General features: G+C 41.4%; 1 protein-coding gene across 1 annotated transcript in view; it reads right to left on the bottom strand.

The window, feature by feature from the left end:
* The window catches only part of SPON1 (spondin 1), a 245,692-nt gene that overhangs the window by 184,694 nt on the left and 39,769 nt on the right, over window positions 1-21,229 (bottom strand). The window lies entirely within an intron of this gene.

Here is a 21,229-nt window from a genome sequence, read left to right as displayed (position 1 = left end):
AAACCAAAAAATGAATGGGTGTGAATGGGACCAGTTCACACCGTTCTGTTCCACTGCGTTGCAGTGTGCTGAAAAAAGAATGTTCTACTTTTCTTTAGCACATTGGAAAGTGTCAAAAACAGAAGGAAATGCAATGGAATGGAAGTAAAAAAAAAACATAGAAGTTTGTTCAGTCAGGACGTGTTAATTAAAATAGAGTATGGCAAAAAACGGGGAAAAAAACGTAACACAACTCAACAAAACGGATCTGAAGTCAATGGAGGTTGAAATTGCAAGTAAACGGACCTCCGCTGACTTAAGCTTTAGGTCTTATTCTGGTGTGAACAGGCCCTAAAAGCTTTATTCATTTTTTTTTTAGTGAACTAGTAAAGTTATTTATACATTTCTAAAGATGGACATAGAGGGATTTGTCTTAAAAAAAAAAGACATAAGAGGGGACTTCTTTGTCCTTTAAATGGCATTAGAAGAAATACAGTTTTCTAGGAAAAGAAATTGAAAAGACACAGGACTCAGGAATTATTTCCATTCTTGTGCTTTAAAACCAAGAAGCAAATAAATCGTGAGCACATCTGAGGCCAGTAAAACACATAATATATTTGTATTGAAACTTCAAAGGACGAATTTATTTAATATGGAACTGTAGTCATGTATTATCCTAACTGTCTGAAAGCTTTGCTTCCTGGAGAGGACTATAAATACTGTTTATATACATGAGCTGGCCAGTTAAATCTTACTTATTCATGGCTCAACACTTGCTGTTCTGTGAATGTTGAGACGAGAACTCAAAGTGAGTGATTTTTCTGCAAATAAAAGCCCTGTGAAAGATTGATCTCACATGGGACAGAAACTTTAAAGCTGAACTCCAAGTGAGTATAAAAAAGGCCATTTAATCTGTTAATGTATTCCTTTAAAAATAATTTAATTTACCAGAATCTGCCTCTATATTAGCTTCTGGTAAAACCCTGAAGAGTCTGACAAGGACTAAAAGATGAAGGGCCAGAATTTGTGAGCATACAAGACAACACAATGCAGTCAAACTAACTCTTGAAGCTTGTTGTCAGGATAAAAAACTCAGTAAGGTCATCATCTGTGCTCAATTGCTCCTGCCTACTCTAGTTTTTAGGTTGGAGCAATTCACTGACCAAGCTGTATTGGCTAAGGTCCATGGAGAAAAGTTAGGCTGCTGACCTGGCTATGTTGCCCTGGCAAGGGTACCTGGACATACACTATAAAAGTGTACCAATTCAAGAATAGGTTTATTCCAGCTAAATGGTGTTTTGCATCTGTGTGATTTATAACACACTTGTATTTAATGCTGTCCAATCAGATACGATTTAGCTGTACACATACTATTTGGTCAGGTGTGCCATCTCACTTGAACTGATCCTGGGGGGAAGCAGAATGGAAGCTGATTTTTGCATTCTGTGTGGAAGAGGAATAGAGGAGCTGGACCAATGGGAGAAAAGGCTGAGAGGGAGGAGTGGATAATGGGGGGCAGAGTGCCAGCTCACCATGGACGAAGGTATACAGAAGAGGAAAAATAGTGTTCATGTAGAGATAGCCTGGGGATTGTGGAGGCATGAAGAGGCAAAGGGGAAGCTAATGATTGGGAGGATGTGAAGGTGAAAGGAAAGTGACAGCTAACCATGGAACAATGATAGAGAAGGCAGAGCAACAGCTCACCAAAAGCCTGGAAAAAAGCAGTGGAGGCAAAGCATGAGCTGATCAATTAGTGGGAGGAAGAGAGAAGAGGAAGAATGGGATCTGATTGTTGACATTGGATAGAAGAGGCTAAGCATGTAAAAGACCATGGAAAATTGAGGGAGTAGTGTTAACCATGGAATGGGGACAAAGAAGATGGGGAGATGATAATGATGATGTGGGGAGAAGGTGGAGAACATGAGCTGTTTGTTAAATATGGAGTAAAGATAGAGGAAGCAAATCTGAAACTTACTGTGGACTAGGAACACTGATGGAAGATTTGAGGCTCAGTACTGCAGTGACTAATAGAACAGAGAGATGCCTACTATTACCATTTCTAGATAATTTCCCCCTCCTGCTGAGAAGGAGGGGAAAGGATTTAGAGAGAGGAGAAAGATAACAATAGAGAAATACTTTTTTTTTTCCTTTGGATTTTGTTAGGTGTGTGATATGTAGATTTTAGCTGGATGGAGAGATGAGAGTATGTCCCTTTATAAGAGGGGTATTGTCAGGGCTGGATTTACTCTATCTGCTGCCCTAATGCCAGGTTTCTCAATGTGCCCCCCTGTATGCAGGCTGCATACAAGTGATTTCGGTGACCTCGCCGTGATCACTTGTACAAAACAAGCGGCCGCTTCCGCGCTGTACATTCAGCCCTACTTTCCCAAAGCAGGGCTAAATGTAGAAAACAACTAACCACCCGGCGGCCAGAACTGTATGTCCCGGGTGTCGGGAGATAGGAATTCCACACCCCTGCTGCCCCTCTACTCCCTGTTGCCCCGAGGCCGGGCCTCGTTTGGCCTTGTGGGAAATCCGGCCCTGGGTATTGTGGAATGAAGTGTTTTGACGGTTAATATGTTAATGTGAAAGGACAATGTTAGAGTGGATGTGTAAGGGAAATCAAGAAAAGATTTTCTGTATTTTGTAATGTTTAATCTTGGAAATTATTAAAAAGTAATTGAAAATGAAAATTTCTGCTTCATCAAATTAATTTACTCATTCATAGTCAGCTTGTGGATGGATAGAAGTTTAGACTGAGGAAACTTTACTGCCACTTTTACTTTATTTCCCTTTCCTGGAGCTGCCCACCCACCCATCTAATCAATCACTACCACTTTAGATTTTCTGAAAATGTTACCATAGCAGCTTTATTTTCCCCCTTGCTATCAGCATAACTTAACACAGACATGCTCTGGTGCTCAGTACAAACAGAGCAACTGTCGTCCGATTCAACAGAATTCTGACAAAATTTCATCCGAGGGTGGTCCTATCCCTTTAACAGAAGTCGATCATTAGATTAACTTTTGCTAAAGGGACATGCTGGAACAGTGTCTGCTGAATGGTGAGCTGCATGCACTGTTTGTGTATTCTGACAGCAAGTGGTGCCCATCAATGCATAAGCCATGTCTATAATGCACATGTAAAGGTGTGAATTGGCCCAAACAAAATTAGGGAAGAAATCCCATGCAGTATTTATAATTACAATGAGAGAAGAGGGCCAGCCAGCAAACACAGTAGTGAAGGTCTCAGCATAGTTCTTTGCTCGCTTGTGGTGGTCAGTTGTGCTTCTGACCCCGGTGCCTACATCACAAGTGGACAGGTTGATAAGCGGATTCAAATGTCAAGTGGAGAATGATTTATTTTGAATGCGTTAAACCTCATTACGCTGAAATATTTCCTCTTGCCATGAATTTCCCAGAAACACCGTAAAGTAGTTTTGTGTTTCAGCAAAATGCATTTTTCTCAGGAAAGAACAACGTTTCCACAATGTGACGGGTTCAGAGCATCTTGTAAGTTCTGGTTCAAGAACATTAGCAGCTCAGATAAATCACAGTGTAGGTTCCAGCCTATCATTAAATCCCAGACACTGACAACTTCCAGCCAAAGAAATATTGACCCATCATCTTCCCACAGTTCTCTTTGCACTGAATTGAGAGGAAGCTGTGTATGTCTGGTTAGATCTGGTACTAAGCACACTATGCCAGTTTAGTTGTATAAAACAGTTTTGACCTTTTGAATATTAACACTTGAACAATCAAACAAAGTAAATTATTTCATTTGCTACTCAAACCATGTAGAAAAGTGATGTTTCTACAAAGATCTTAAAGTGGACTGACCACTGGATATATTTTTTCCTAGTGTGTCCACGGATACTAACTAATGCGTAAGTGTATGTATTTATTATCTCTTCCAGGGAAAATATTTTTTCTTCTTAACAATGTTCTGATCTGCCCTTCTCTCAGGAGGAAGGGGACATGTTTGTTCAGACCTCATGGTGGGTCAGCATATACTTCCTGGACTGTCATGCCGGCTCAGAGATAACACAGTTATCCTGATGACATGCAGTCCTTGGCTGTTTTAACAAATGCCTGACACACATCAGCTTCTGTGGCAGTCTCTCACCTTATGACTTGCTACAAAGTTACATGTGTTAGGCCCCTTTTATACGGGCAGTCTGATTGGGTCCACCTGCCAGTTGTTCAGGCAGACCCGATCAGATGCCCAATGGTAGTCTATGGCGGAGTCGGGTCTATACGGACGGGCGTCCGTTTACACCTGGATACCCCCGACTCTTTTTTTTGGTGAGAAATGCTTCCTCCTGCCTGCAGCAGATTGGTTACATCATCTCAGCCCAGGCACTGTGACTTCACTGGAGGTCAAGGAATGCTTTTTAATGATAAAGCTGGAGCAATTACAAAATATCATGCTGTTGTTATATGTTGTGACATTGAGAATTTATTGATGCAGACTTGGCTAAAGTGACTGAAAGGTCCTCGTTAAAGGGTTAGCTCACCTTTACAATAACATTTTCTGTGCATTCAAAAAAACCTGCTCAAGTTTTTAGTGGCATACCTGTTGGCCGTGCGTGGCCTCTCTTAAGGCTGACCAAAAAAATCCTATATAGGACAGCATATAAATCCTTATGTGTAGTTCAGCCACCATAATCCAGTTACCAAAATATGATGTAAACAAGGCTTGTGTTAAGATACTGTACCTGATGATATAGACAATGTAGTGGTCAGATTGTGTATGATGCAGGGGATAAAAAATTAATGTTCCAGCAAGTGCTGTCCACATAAGCACACTTGCATTGCTGAACGTGAATGCTGGTTACTATGTAGATGGGAGGAAAAGCTATCTATTGAAACCCCGCAAATAGCCTCTCAGAAAAAGCAATGTGTTACCAATACTTATTGGAAGAATTCCTGAGCAAAATGCAATAAAAAAATATTTAGTGCATCTATCCAATATATGTCATATTGCCATATATTTTCTGTAAACATGTTTTCTTTAAAAACACCACAAGTACATAAATCACTTGCTAATCCGGCCAAAAATCCTGTGAGCTCATCTTTACTTGATTTGCGCTGCCACTGACCCTGTGGCAATGAAATTATATCAGCCCTGCCTAGTTCATTTCTATGGAGTACAGAACCTCTCTCTCTTTATTATGGATATGAAAAGAGGGAAAGGTTTTCTGTACCTCAAATCAGGAGCAAGCAGCCTAGGGTGACAACGCTGCTCTTCTATAGAAAGAGTACTCTGAGTAAGCATTCCCACCGTAGGACAGAAATTGTATTATTTGCAGGATTACCCAGTGACAATAAAGGAAGAGAAGACAGAATAAAAAGCTCATGCAGCCATCAAGCGTCTAAGAACTGGTAAAGTACAATATATCACATTTACGTTCTTGGATTTATACACAGCAACCACACCTTAAGTAACAGTTCTGAGATCACAAATACCACATGCACATGACATTACAGTAACTGGATGATAATGACTGCACTACCTGTACAGGTTTAAATGCTGGAAAACTCCCTACCATCAAAATACCAAGGAAACCACTCGGATGAATGTTTTTAAAAATAATTAGCAAGTCTCACGTAAAACATAATAAAAAGGTATCTGCATTTGGGGTGCCCAATCTGGAACAAAAAATGAAAAAGTGGACCTGTAGCCGGAAATAGAACTTGTCACCAAGCTGCTTCTGTATGCTTTGGACAACAAGCACTGGTCACAAGGGTCCCTAAAAGCCTATAAAGACCCTAAATCTATTTGCTAGTATATTTGATATCATAACTTACTTAGAGATGCACCAATAACGGTTTTTCGGTATCGAGTACGAGTACCGATATTTATCTGGTTTCCCATCCAATCAGCATGGAGCCGGCCAAACAGCATGGAGCCGGCTTCCTGATTGGCTGGGAAGTCAGCTCCATGTTCCCTTGCGGCAGTGCCGGTCAGAGGAGATCTTCCTCTGACAGGAATTTTCTGTATCGGAGGTAAGTATCGGAGCATTTGGGTACTCGCCCAAATACCCGGTATCAGCACCGATACTGATACTAGTATCGGTATCAGTGCATCTCTACTCACCGTATACAGGTTTCCAATTTTTGTGAATGGTTTCTGGTTTCTTACCTGGAGACCCTGCCAGTAACAGAACTTCCTGTTGCATGCTGACAACCCTGACCCACTGGCCCTCAATTACAGCTACATGTAGGGCTGCCACATAGACTCCTTAAGTTTGTTCAGGGCTGGCTATCAAAACCCCTTAAAACTGCTGAGTGTGCTGTTTCAGTTTATCCACTGCTTATCAGAATAAGCAGCGGATAAATTGGAACAGCGCACTAAGCAGATTGACAACACTGTGGCTAATGGCGTTGTCAGCCTACAACAGGAAGTTCTGTTACTGGCAGGATCTCCACGTAAGAAACTTTGTAACAGATTTACAAATTCACAAAAATGATTTCCCCAAAGCCTTCCTCCAGTTTCTGCACTGCAAGGGTAAATTGCTTCTTTATGACTAGGTAAAGGTAATGACTGTGTAAAGGTAATTTACTTACGTGATCCCCCACTCCTGTAGGCTCCAAGACCATCGCACACAGCCGTTTTCCTTCTCCACTCTGGGGGTCAGAGGCCCCCTGACATCATCATGGCTAGTGCAGGACAAACAACCTGCATTTTACATGAGGATGTCGAGGGACAGTACACAAGTCGGTGGAGAGCAGAGAGGGGATCAGGTAAGTAAACGTCCTCCTTACCATAGCCCCAGATAAAAACAAGCAGTTAACCTTTGCAATGCGGGAGTAGCCCCACTGCAAGGAGAGACATAGTATATATACTATAAAGTGAGACAGGATGTCCAGCATACTAAAAAACAGATTTTGGGTTTATATAAACTTTCAATTTGAGCTGCCATAACAGGATCTGCACTGTGCACATTACAGGTTCTGGTGCAGCTCACAATTAAAAACAAACTACTAGTTACATTGACTCTGACTGTAAATCTCCTATAAAACACTGCTCAATCTTTACTGATAGTCACTCTGTGCTGGAAAAATCCTTCACCTGCTCCCCCATCGGCACTTAACGACAATCAACAATAGACATTTTGAAACGCATACTGTTATACATCCAACTGCTATATGCTAGTTTGTACAAATGATCTCCACTCCTGTTTATGGTCTTTAGCGTTGCTTCAAATGCATGGTTACGTCATTGCTAATAACAACAGCTTTTCCAGTAATGAACTAATGCTGCTGACTTTTTAAGCTTTATTCAAAAAAATTACGGCCTATTCTAAGTGTGCTGCAATACATGCATTTTCATGCATTGTGTTGCGCAGCTCATTTGAAATGAATAGACTGCAATAAAATAATAGATCCTCATGCATTGTTTGTGGTGCACTGAAGGGTGCAGCTGCATTCTAGAGATGCAAACATTTCCATTCCAAGTAAATGGCAAGACAACACATTAATGCATGCATGGCGCTCTGCGCACATGCACATTTTTCTATGCAATACAGCAACATGAAGGGTCATCCCTTTAATGAGGCCTTAGGCAGCCTCTCTTTGGGTCACATGGGGAGTGGGGGTGGATTGCAATGTGACCCAAAGAGATGCTGCGTGAGTGCAGCCAGATGACTGACAGGTGAATGCGGAAGTGATGTAATACACATCACTTCTGCATTCACAGCCCGGACGGAGATCAGCAAGGAGCTGATCTCCCGTCCTCCTCCTCCTGACGCCCTCCGAGCCGATGCGTGCGGATGCAAACGAGCACATATAGGCGATTGGCGGGCTATGGACCCGCTGATCGCCTATATGTGAAACACCCGGTACCGGGTGTTCGCATTGGACGGGTCTTTTCTGCCCGTGCGTGCCCGTCTGGCGACGGCAACCAGCCAATGCAGCAGTGCCGTCCGTCCGTTTTTCTACTACAGGCGGACGGCAAGAGGTTAAAGGGATAACCATGCTTGTTGCTGTATTGCATAGAAAAATGGGCATGTTACTGCAACACTCAGCAGAGCGCCATGCATTTTACAATGTTTGCAGTGTGCTTGTTTGCCCCCTTTCCAGCCCGAGCATCCCAGATTGCTATGAGCCAGGTAGGGAGATGTATAAGGTCCGTACTCATCTCACCATACAGCTCTTAGCAACCGGGGATGCAGTGGCCAGCATCCCACCCCGCTCCTGGCAACCAGTGACATCACTGGTTGCCTGCAGTTGGGCAGGAAGCTGGCCAGAGCATCCCAGGTTGCTAAGAGCTAGGCCGGGAGATGCAGAGCCTGCAAAGGAAGGCATCACACTTGTGTCCGACGGCGCTGTTTCCTTTACCCACCTCCCATTGCTCTGACTGCATGCACCACCATCACCCCCACCCCACCACCCCCTATCTCAGGTGGCAAAAAGGCTAGGAACCCCACTGGCAGCCAGGTTTTGTGAACGAGCCCTTACAGTGGCTGTACAAATAAATCATATGTTATCTCAAAAAATATTTTTGGGACATCTCTCTCACACTCACTCATTGCCTGTTTAAATCCTAACTGTAGTCAAATGATTATAAATGCAGTTAGATAGAAATGTATACTAAAAACTTCCATGACTGTTCAAAAGACATCAGAGGTTGACCTGGTGCACCCTGTAACCTAACAGACCTGGTCAGAAAGCTAAAGACCAGAAAAAGGTAGAATTGGACCCAACAGTGACTTTGCCATTGTTTTCAGTAAGTATCAGGGTCTTTAATTTTAGGTTTAATTGGTGATTAGCTAGTAGGAGAGGAAAGAGCTTCTTTAAAAAAAAAAAAAATACCCAGAAATGAGCTCTATTGCCAGAAGGTGTTCAACTGTGAGCATATCATTTAGTTCCTGAGATAATAATTTCTGCCTGAAAATGCTTTAGGACAGGTAACGTAAACAAAATAATAATAATAAAATAAAAAATGACTTGTTATGCTGTACAATGATTTTTTTCTCACAATGCACTGATAACCCCGAGCTCCCTCAAAAGAGCATTGTAGACATGGAATGTGGATACCATTTACGCATCTGCAACAAGTCGAACATTTTCTATAGAAAGCTGAAGTTCTCTGAGAACTTGAGGTCACAGGAAGCGGTGAAATGAATGTTAACTAATTCCTAGAACTCGACAATAAGAGAGACTGCATTGTGGCCCCCTTAGGCACTTAGACCTCCTTATATATACACAAGTCAAAATGAGACACAGGACAGCTTGCTGAAGACTATGAGAGCAGCTGAGAGGGAGGGGGTGAGAAAACCATGGTAGGTACAGGGAGAGAGGAGAAGACACAATTAAATTATGGCTGAGGGGGCATCAGATTTAATTTACATACTCATCTACTAGATAAACATTAATTTTGTATTTCAGTAACTATGAGCAGAGTAGCAATATTGATTTAATGAGAGTCAAGATGTGTGTTAATGAAAAAGTTATCCTCCAGCTGTTCTGGGGATAGAAATGTGTACAATATTAAACAGATTGAAAAAAGGGGACAGTATAAAGTTGCTCATATATGTGCAGGTCAAGCCAGGGCATATCTGCTGTTTATTTGCCTATGCATGGTCAATAATCTTTGTAGCTATCAACTCTCTTTTACTTGACTGTTCCTCTTTTGGAAACAAATCCCTCTGTCTTGCTTCCCTTGTCAGTTTCCCCCCTTTTTGATCTGATTTATAGACCTTGGTTATAAAATGAATTTTGAACTGCTAAAAGTGTTAAACTTTAATCCAATTTCTTAATAATTGCATTTGTTACCAGCAGAAAGGGAAAAGTAGTTCTGGAAAAGCATCTATGGGCTTAACCAATTGTACTTTGTGTATTAAATCTTGCCTGTCCACATAAGGGGGTGGTAGAGGTGTGTTCTTTGCCTACATACGCTGTGCTAAAGATGTTCCCTACACATCCCTTGAACAATATAGAGCATTGACACCAAGACCACCCATATATGATAGATTTAGCTCCTACTGTGGATGGCCAATCTTGCCATGTTGTGGCTCTCCCATCACAAGGAAAGAGATGTCCTGATATGGATCAGTAGACGGATTTAGAAGTTACAGAGGAGAATTTAAGGTAAAGCGATAATAACCGTGTAGCTTAGGTCAGATTTAATTTATGCAGCCCTACGTGATTCCTATGGTGCTACATATTAACCGCAAATCTGTAACTGCACATCCCAAACAACTAGCACAATAAATGAAATTATATGTTTATCGGGATTGCGTATTTACATAAGAATAAGGCTTTGTTCATACTAGAAAAACCTGGGCTTTAAGTGTTCCCAGAATTGCGATAAAAGGCATCACTCTTAGGATGCCATTCTGTGAATTCAAAAACATTTTCTTTGTACGGGAATGCCATCAGTATGCTAGTTACTCTGAGTGCTGCTAATGTAGACTAGAGGGATATCCAAGGAGATTATCTTTAATGGGCCTCACGTGTACAACACCCCCTACATTGGGCCTTCGGTGTGCCTGCATCTCCTGTGCCTGGGCCTTAATTTGCCTGTATTCCTTTTATATGGCCTTTCCATGTACATGGATTCTCAACACTGAGGTTTCAGTGTACCTGCATCCTCTACACTTGGCCTTGCTATGACTGTATCCCCATCACTTGGCTTCCCTTTGACGACATCCCCTAACTTGCTACATTCTTTGTTCTTGCATAAACTACACTGGTCCTTCCTTACACCTGCATCTTCTACATCAGGTCTTCTTTGTTCCTGAATCCCCTACACATGACCATCTACACTGGTAGCTGAGTCCTCTTCACTGGGGTGTTTATGTCTCTTACACTAAGCCATTCCTGTACTTGTATCCTTTACACGGGGTCTTTTCTGTTCCTGCATTCCCTCCACTAGGCCTTCTCTGTACAATCACCCCTACACTACGGCTTTAATGTACCTGCACACACTACATTTGACCATTCATGTATCTAAACTCTCTACACTGGACCTTTTGTTTATCTGGGTACCCCACACTGGGCTTTTCATGTACTTGGGTCCCCTTCACTGGGCTATGCATGTACCAGGATCTCCTACACTGGGCTTTACTTGTACCTGTATCATCTACACTTTTGTGCACCTGCATGTCTTATACTGAGCCTTCCATGTACCTGCATCCTTTTTTTTATTATGCATTCCCTGTACTCACATCATTTACACTGAACACAAAAAAAAAGGCAATCCATTGCTTTTTCTTCCTTAGACAGTTTTAGCCTGCAAACATTTTTAAATAAGCAGGCCAAATCTCATCAACCGGAAGCCCCTTGCAATGCAGTAGATTGCAGAAATGTAGTAATTAAATAGTCTGTCCACTGAAAGTGGATATGTCTGCTCGGATGGATGCCAGCAAGTTGAATCACCCACCAGCTTTCTTAACCACTCTGAGGCTCTAGTGGTCCAGACTGTACATCGATTTTCCAAGCTACTCTCACCAATGGTTGTTATCAGGAGTTATTCACATTTTTTCCATACAATTATTTCTTAATTACAGCAGCAGCAAAATAAATGACAGAAGTGTGAATTCCTAAAAGGGGATCTCACTGTTAAAGACCCTCAAAGATATAAGACAGTGGCAGTTGATTCAACTTCACAATGATGAGCCAAACCCAGAGGCCTTCAATAGGAATCATGGGACCCCATACAGCCTACCGGGCCGGGTTGCCCCTTCCTGTTTACATACACATGCATGCCCTACTCACCTTTTTTTTTCCCTTAACCTTTGCTATCACAAAGGGGCTAACAAGCCCCTATGTGATAGCATTTGGAGGTGACAGGTTCTCTCTATGGAGACATCAGGGGTCATTTAGACCCCTGATGTCTCTCCTGCCCTCCAATACAATGAAGCACAGGAATATGCAACTGGCGTTCAGATGGGTTTTGACAGCTGTGAAGCAGGAAGCTCTGAGACAGAGCTTCCGGTTTCACTGATCACAGAGCAGATTGGGAAGTTCCACGGGGGTAGGTTGAATAATTCGACAGGATCGCAGGCTATTACAAGTAATCTGGTTGGATCACTTGTACTTTACAAGGTACACAGGCATCACAGGGAGTTCTCATTCTCACTGCTGTCCTTATAGGTGCCTGGGCCTATTAAAGAAGGCCTGGCTCTACCCCCCTTTCAGTGTACCTGGCCAAACCAAGCAAAAAAAATAATCAATTTTCGATGGATTTTTTTTTTCCTTTAAAAATTTAATTAGAACACATTTATTTTGTCTATTGAGTTACATAAAAAACTGGTGTGGGAGCTGACTTTGGTGGTGAAGAACACCTCTTCATCCTCTAATAGCCTAATCTGATTTTTTAAATCCTCCCCTCTTTACTGCTTAGTACAGTATACAAGATTACCTCCCCCAGGTTCCCCCTGCAGTGTTTCCACATTATGATCCTTTTGAAATAATGACTCTATTTTTCCTGCCAAGGTTGCTACCTCGCCATTAATCCTCTGCTGTACCACAGGATTAGCGTGACCTAATTGTGTTGTTTTTGAACTTTTGATATGAAACGATATTTGCTGCACCTTTTGCGATTTACTCTGATTTAATAATTAATCAATTGGTCTATTGCCTCCCATCACGGAACACCACTGATCTTAGCAGGCAAAAACAAACAAACATTTTCTCTCATCTACTTAATTTGTGTAATCCATAAGCAACCGATTAAAGGGCAAATGGCATAAATTACATTTTCATCAGGCCTTCCACCAGCGAAAAGAAATAGAGTTTTAAAATAGCTTTGAATAGCTCAATATTTTCTGTGTGTGCTTTGGGAGAAAGTCTTTTCAAAAGCCTCATCCATTTGGTTGGAGCGGATCCAGTGAATGGAATTTGTTCCCACAGATGTATTTCTAGCTATTATGATTAAGAATTATATATAATAGTAACTGTAAAGGGTGGGTTTAGAATCAAGAGCATACCTTAAAGCGATATTAAAGTCAAAATGTTTTTAAGCTATTTTAAATACTGATTAAATCATTTACAATAGAAACTGCTCCTTGATGTTTAAAAGTTTTAGTTTCTTGCAGAATCAGCTGGTCCTCTGAGCATTGGCCCTGATATCCTGTTTTAGGGTGGCTCCTTTCCATTGTAGGGTCCTATGGAGCCACACTTGTGTGTGCTAGTAAGCTTTGTGTGTCTCCACCAACACACAACAAGGCAAGGCACTCACCTGCCCCCTGCTCCCTTCTCCTCTTTCCTCCCTTCTCCAAGGTAGTAGATGGACTGCTGCTGGAGACTGCTCAGTCCCTTGTGATCTTGTACTGGGCAGGCAGTTCAGGGAAGCCAAGCTGAGAGAGTTGGAGGTGTTTGGAAACATGATGACTGTAAGTGCTTGGGCCAATTATTTAAGAAATACTCTGTGCAATTTATATTTGTTTGCTCTGGATTTATTATTGCAAATTTTACGGGCCCTGTACAGCAGGGCAGATGTGTGAGAGAAATAAGCAGTACAAGAAGCCAATACGTTCATGTGATGTTAAAAAGCGTGCTGAAAGTAGAATAAAGCAGGGTGACAGAGAGATGAGCTTGTCACTGTGCTATTTCTCCTTTCACTGTCCAGTCATATGTCGGGGCAGGACAAGCACGACCTGAGTTTAAAGGAAGCCGGTTGAATGATGCTGGCCATCAGACTAAAGAAGCAGAGAATAAGTACTGCGGTGGAAATCTAAGAGTGTGTGTGTATTTCTTATAAAACTTTCCTTCTAACTGTAGTTTGAAGAGGTGAACAGAAAGAGCAGAATGTGACTGAAGGACATCTAGAAAAAGATAAGTATCTAAAAAATTTAAAAAAAGAAAAATGGTGGTGGGGGGTGGGCTGTTGTTGAGGGGAGAGGCAGGGTGGGAGTACTGGGGTGGGATGGAGATGGACTTGGGCTTTAATACAATAATCTTTTTTTACATTTTTGGATAGATGAAATTAGAACCCCTGTCAAGTTTGTATTACTGTCTCCGTACATCAAAGGAAAGCAAAGCAAAGCGGAGCTGCAAGGTGCGGACATTCGCATGCAGTGTGCAAGAGCTTGAGTAGCTGAGTGCGGCAAGATGAAAGACTTAATTTTCAGCCAATCGGTTCATGCATATCAACTCAATGGAATTTGCGTCCTGACGCGTTGATTTATACACGTGAGACGATTGGCTGAAGATGAAATTTTTTTCTCTCGGCACGCTCAGCTATGCAAGCTCTCACATGATTAAGGAATACCCAATCATGTGCAAGGAAAATTTTAAAAAAACAGTATTTGTGCTTGTACATTATGGACGTCAGCAGAGCTTCATCTCATTCACTAAGCTATGGGAACATTCCCTTGCAAAATGAACGGACTATTTGCCTTTAGCAAGTCATGACAACGTTATTTCAGAGGTAGCCAACCCCCTCTTATCTTGCTTGAGAACCCCCACACTTCACTCGATTTCCCTAAAAAAAAACGACTTGTATGGAGTTCAAAATGGCCACAGCACCGACTTGTTTAATTAAATATCAAAATGATTAAAATACATAAATAACCATATACTATCAAAACAACTATATATTTTAACAACTGGTTTCCAGAACCTTGAAGGCACATAAGGTAACAAAAAGCCACGCATAACCTGCATCTGCAGCTTTAGATAACCAACTATGGGCCCCCAGCCGTAAGACCACCACCTTGGGGACAATATCTGTTGACTGCAGACACTTTCAGTCTAAAACTAAGTGGTCACAACCAACTGTTATTCCAATAAACCAGCCACCCAGATCACCTTCAAGAACCACAAACTGCCAAAAAGACTGCCATGATGAGAGCCACAAGGATTCAGTAGCAGAGCAAAAAATAATGGGGCTGGCGGGAGGGAAAAACTCTTGGCTGTCTGCAACATTCTCAACTGTAAACTTTAATTCTTTGTGGCTGGCTCCCCTCATGCTGTCCCTCCACACAATTCTTCTCCTTTCTTGTGCTCCAGGCCTTTATTTACTATTGTCTATAGAAAACTGTTAACAGCATTCTGAATAAATAGTGACACCATCGCTGAGTAACTGTACAGTGGAAGTTCAAGCTTTGGCCATATATCTGGACTTCCTGTTGTTAAACTGAGCAAGATAACAATCTTCACAGCCAGATGTTTCCGGTGAGAATGGGTTGAATGTCATCTGAAGTGAAAAACAGGGAAAATCACAGGAAAGATTCCTTTTAGACCAATTTTATCACCGTAAGCCAAGATGTTCCTTTTTAAGCTCACTATACCTTTCATGTCATTTTGTTTTCAGCATCTTTCCAACTCTAAAAGTCAGCCAGCCTGAAGTTCCGCTTTTGTGGTATGTTTGTGGTGAGACATATTTCCAGTCTGGAAGAAGGAATTTTGATAATCATGGAAATGTTCTAATCATTTGTTCTAAACCTATGAGGAGATGGAGACATCATACTGTACCAGGAGGAAGTTCAGCTTAAAAGTCGAATTCCAGTCAAACATCCAAATACACAATTGAAATACATACACTGTATATGGGAGGTGTTTTACCTGCCAAGAATTTGTAGCTTTGTTCATCCTGTCCTGGCACTTAAGCTGGGCATGCACTCTTCTTCATGGACCAGCTGAAATTCGATGAGTGGGCGCTGCTGTCAGCACCTTTCCGACTGGTATCCTTGGATCAGCTGATTAAAGGAGCATGTCGGAATTTGTGGGCTAAATTGAGCTAGCATCCAATGAGCTGCCAGCTCTGTTGGGGTATCGCTATCAGCCACTATCAGAATACAAAGGAAACAGTATCAATGCTCATAAATTTTGATGGAGGAATCTGTTCTATTTTCTTTATTCAGCTGACAGGTTGAACAAAGAAAATAGACAGTGGGTACCCGACTTTACAGAGCACAGGCAGACAACAGAGCCAGATTGGTGACCTGATTTTTTATACTGCAGTTAAACAATGCAGCCTGGTCCCCTGTATGCCTGAAGAAGTCATCCCTATGCTCTTCTTTCCTGGTCCCCTCCTTGCCTGTGGCTGGACAGTGAAGGGGCAGCAGAATACTGAAGAAGTGTTTCCTTTGCTCTCTCTTACTGCCGGCATATTTCTTGTCAGCATGTGCATGTAACACACCTGATTGCCTCCTAGTGCTGTCCCCCTCCCTCTTCCAGTCTAAGTGCTGCTGGTTTAACAAGGGGCTGGCATCAAGTCAGATTCACGTACTTACACTAGCTGCATTTTATGTTTTAATGAATAAATAACTGCTGTGTTTAGCATGTCTGATTGTCTCCTAGTGCTGTCCCCCTCCCTCTTTAATTCTGAGGCTGATATCAAGACAGATTCAGGTACTTACACTAGCTGCACGTCAAACTACATTTCATGTTTTAATGAACACATAAGTGCATGAATTGATGTGTTTAGCATGCCTGATTGGCTTTTTTAGATTGTAAGCTCTCATGGACAGGGCCCACCTTACCATCTTGAATATATTGATTTGTATTGTAACTGTAATGTCTTCCTTATATTGTAAAGCTTTGTGCAAACTGTTGGTGCTATATAAATCCTGAATGATAATAATAATAATAATAGTGCTGTCCCACTCCCTCTTCCAGTCTGAGTACTGTTGGGTGAACAAGAGGCTGATATCCAGACAGACGCAGGTACACTAGCTGCATTTTAAACTAAATTTCATGATGTTTTAATGAATTTATAATCGCATTAATTGGCATATTTTTATATCTGCCTGGAGTTTAGACTTCATTATTCCCCACAGTAGATCTAAGTCATGACAAAGACATTTATGTCCCGAAAGAACTCCTATGCAAGGCACTGCTTTGGCGTCATTGTGTCCCTGAGTGTTCACCTGAGGCCTGTGAGCATAATGTCCCTTGACAGCTTTGGTCCAATATTAATGGCCGGGAGTAATTGCTGTAGTTCATAGGTATGTGATCACTCTGACAGCCAAAGTGCTCGCAGCAAAAATCTCTTTGTAAAAAAAATGTCTCAGTCTAGCTTGTCATTTTCAGTTAAAGGGAGTCTGGCTCATCTATAGCCACGGACTGAAAGACAGTTCCTCTATTGCTGTTGCTGGGAAGTATTTTTATAGGTTTGACCAACAAAACACATTTCTTTTAATAATCTGGCCATGGTACTCATGTAATTCAATGTGCATTCAATACATGGAAAAAGTTCTATCTATCTTGGCAGATAAATAAAATTCGATTTAGTTAAGTGGGTTAAAAATACATTCATAGAATTGGTCACAACGTCACCATATCCATATTCTTCAGCAATTTGGGTACATCCTGACCTGGCATGGCTTTACCGGGAACCCTTTGGATTTAGCTAAAGGTTTACATAGATCTTATATCAGCTGTGGCCAACTTTTTAAGTTTAGGGAGCCTTATATGCAGCCCCTGCCATCACTAAAAGTCTGCATATAATATTCAGTGAATGTAATGCTACAGAAAGTTGACTGCAGACATGCAACAGGAGATTTCTGGGATTGCAAACGTGGTATAGGGGTTGTTGGAGACTGGGGTCATGATTCACGAGACAGTCATAGGCTGGAGGTAAATTATATCACAGATCACAGCTATTACAGCCCCTTTACAAAGGCAATGCTTCCACATTTGTGCTCCCTACATCCCCATTTGAAGGGTAATTTGACTTTCTCATGCAAATTTGAGAAAATGGAATTGCCGCCACAAATCTGCCCCCTCTCCCCCCTTGCTGCTGCACTTACCTTTAATCGAACGCTCTCCTCCCTCTGTGGCTGCAGGTGTACTATCCATACTCGGTATAAAGAAGTGCAGACCAGCACTCACTATTTCAAATTTCAGTCGCAAATGGTGAGCACTCATTGGTCAGCACTGTCCCCTGACAATGCTGACCAACGATAAGCTCTTCTGACCGCACTAAACAATAAGAAGTGATTTTTGCTAAGTAAGTGCTCGCCATTTGTGAGCTAAATTTGAAATACCAAGCGCAGTGCTGGTAAGGAGTAGGGATAGTTTACTGGCAGCCACAGAGGGGAAGGAGTGTTTGGTTAAAGGTAAGAGCAGTGGGGAGAGGGGGCAGATTGGGGGCAGTAATTCCATTTTCCCAAATCCATCTGGGAAAGTGGAATTACCCTCTAAAATGATTTGTGCCACATCTGATATTTCTCTCAGCTAAATTCCCTATAAAAGGATCTGAGGAAAAAAAGAATATAAAAAAGAATAAGGATGGGCAGAATAAGTATAAAGTAAGAAAATATTAAACAAATAAACTGGTTTGCGTAAGCACCTAGGTAAGGAAAAACAGAGACTACTGGCTACAGGGGCCCTGGCCCCTGAGCACAAACCAGCAATTGCCTAAGGGCCAAATGCAGCCATCATCCAGTGTCTATGGAGCAGCATGTGATAACTTCAAATGAGTGTTACCTAAGAACAAACAATCAGACAAGTTCCCAAGTACTATCAGATGCCCACCACGGGGTATGGCTGTTTGTGTCAAGTTCCGTTTCATCCCCTAAACAGGAGCATTTGCACAACTAATGTTCCTGTTTAAGGAAGAAACTGACCCAGAAGTCAACGGGTTCAATTTGTTAAAGCGGATCTTTACCCCCTTTTACTAAAAACCACATCGGCATGCAACTCTGCATGCTGATATGAAATCATCTTACATTCAATTATTAAACAAACAAATTTTTATTTTACTTACAATTTCTTTTTTTTTCTACTTCCTGGTCCACTGCGGTACAAATGATGTAATCTGTGCCCAAGCATTGCATCCTGGGAAGATTACATCAGCAGAGCATTGCTGGTAAATCTCATGAGTAATCTCATGAGATCTCAGGGATAGGCATTTTCCTCCCCTGAGATGATGTGCACGGTCACATGTCCTAGCCACATGAGCCAGAGTTCCAGGAAGTAAAGGGAGTTGGACTAATTTGCCCTTAGTAAAAATGTGAGAAGAACGGGGAGGAAAAAAACATAAGGTATGCAAAGAATAAAAAGCTGCCAATTATGTATTAGTATCTATTTGTAGATTGTCATTACTAAACATTTCTAAAGGTGCCTTTGCTTTTTATTTTAACCACTTGAAGTCCGGGGTGTTAAACCCCCTTCCCATCCAGGCCATTTTTCAGTATTCAGCGCTGCGGTACTTTGACTGACATTTATTCCGTCATGTAAGACTGTACTGAAATTAATGTATAGCTCAGGCACACTGACAGGTCCTCTTTATGGAGACATTAGGGGTCATGTCACCTGGGGACCCCAAAAGAAGCTGATGATCTGCTTCATCAGCTTCTTCTTTCTGGCTATAGCAGCCAGATGACTGACAGGTGAATGCGGAAGTGATGTAATACACATCACCTCTGTTTAAAATGGAAAAAAATGCCGTCTGGTGACGGCAACCCGCTGATGCGAGTCAGCCGTCCGTCCATTTTTTTTTCTACGGGCGGACGGCAAATGGTTAAAGATATAGGTAAAGTTTCTCTTTAAGATGGATAAGTTATATGTATTATATCTCATGATTATTTTCTGCTAAAAATGTTCAGTTCAAGTCCTGCAATCCTTTTCAGCATGAAATGAACATTTAGCTGGTGAAAGAGGGACGCACAGATACCAAGTACAGTACTCGGGAACAAGTAAAGATACTTTAAAACAATACAGACTTATGATTTTAGGACAGTGGTGGAGCGCCAGGACCCAGTTTCAGCTGCAACCGCTGCAACCCTGGTAGTTCTCATGAAAATGCCAAGTATCTGCACTGGTATCTGAACTGGTATGTGTATCCCTAGCTGAAAGCATTATGGTCTCATAAATCATGATTTTATCTCACAAGATGGTATTTTATCACCACCTAAAAGAGCTCCTCTTCTTGCTCTACTCCATTGACCATTATTGAAACTCATAGTTTTTACCACCATGAAACTGGTGTTTAAGGAGTGATAACCTGTGTGGTAATCTTTGTGAATTTATTTTTACATTGATTTTTTTTTTTTATCGCATGGTCAGTGTGATAATAGCACTAATAGTGGTAAAACAACACTACTTAAAGATTCCCTGTGACAAAAAATACGATTAAAACCTTTTGTTACTTGCAAAAGAAGGTAGTAAATATCTGGCTTAACTGGAGTCTATGCAAACGAACACTGCTCCCATTCCCATTTGTTCCCATTGTGTGTTAATTTCGTCGACTAATAATATCCATAGCTTTCGTCAACAACACTTTTTCAGCGAATAAAACTAGACTAGTTCCATCCTGCATGGATGGCTAATAGGTAATATGTGCAACGGCATTACAGCCAATATAGTTTTTCATTTTATTACTTTAGATTTGCTGTTCTGCTTGAAAGAATGAAGAATGTCATATGCAAGTTTTTATAATCAATGCATATCTAATTACTGGTCCTTTGTTAAAAATACTCAATATTATTGTTTCCTTATAAGACTTGGTTTAATCTAATTTTAAGATAAAGACATGTTATATATCACAACAGTTAAATCTGAGTCTGTATTGCATGTTCAAACCTTAATACCATAAGTAATAACAGGTTAACAGATGTTTACTCCAGGAGTATACCATGAGATTGGAAATTCTAGAGAAATGTTTCAAATTACTCTTTAACTAAACCCATTAGATTTTAGTCGACTAAACCTACTGTAGCTTTAGTCGACCAAAACCGTATGATATTTAGTTGACTAAAGGTAGACTAAAACTAAAACAATTCAGATGACTAAAATATGACTAAAACTAAATGGCATTTTAGTCAAAAGACACAGACAAAATCTAAATCAAAATTTGCTGTCAAAATTAACAATTCTAGGAGTGTTGATCTCCTATGTTCCCCATAGCTTTTACCGGTTCTTTTTTCTGATCTAGCGTCACTGTAGACTAAAGTAGTGATGGGAGGTCAGAGGAAGGATCCAGTAAAAGCTACAGGGAACCCAGGAGATCAACACTCCCAGAATTGTCAGCTTCCAGAGGACTTCAGAGAATGGGAACTCATGAACGGAGCAGTGTTCAATCGCATAGACTGGCATAGAGAGTTGCGGGGGACCTGGAAATGGACAAACATTTCTCAGAGATCACAGTACTTCCGCTGACCATGTTTCAATTTCTTTTATTTTCAGAAGGATGGAGCCACCTTTGTTCAGGCAACATCTACTTCCTGGAATGAGATGCTGACTTAGATATAAGACAATCAGACAATAAGGAATATCGCTTGGCAATTGGCATCCTCACATCCTATACAATGTATAGGACGTGATGACTCACAGGACCTTGGACCACCAGAGCA

The sequence above is a fragment of the Nanorana parkeri genome, unplaced genomic scaffold, assembly GCF_000935625.1.
Source record: "Nanorana parkeri isolate BGI_ZX_2015 unplaced genomic scaffold, ASM93562v1 scaffold30, whole genome shotgun sequence".
NCBI lineage: Eukaryota > Metazoa > Chordata > Amphibia > Anura > Dicroglossidae > Nanorana > Nanorana parkeri.
Note: the sequence above shows the minus strand (reverse complement) of the source record. Positions and strands in the feature narration are given on the sequence as shown.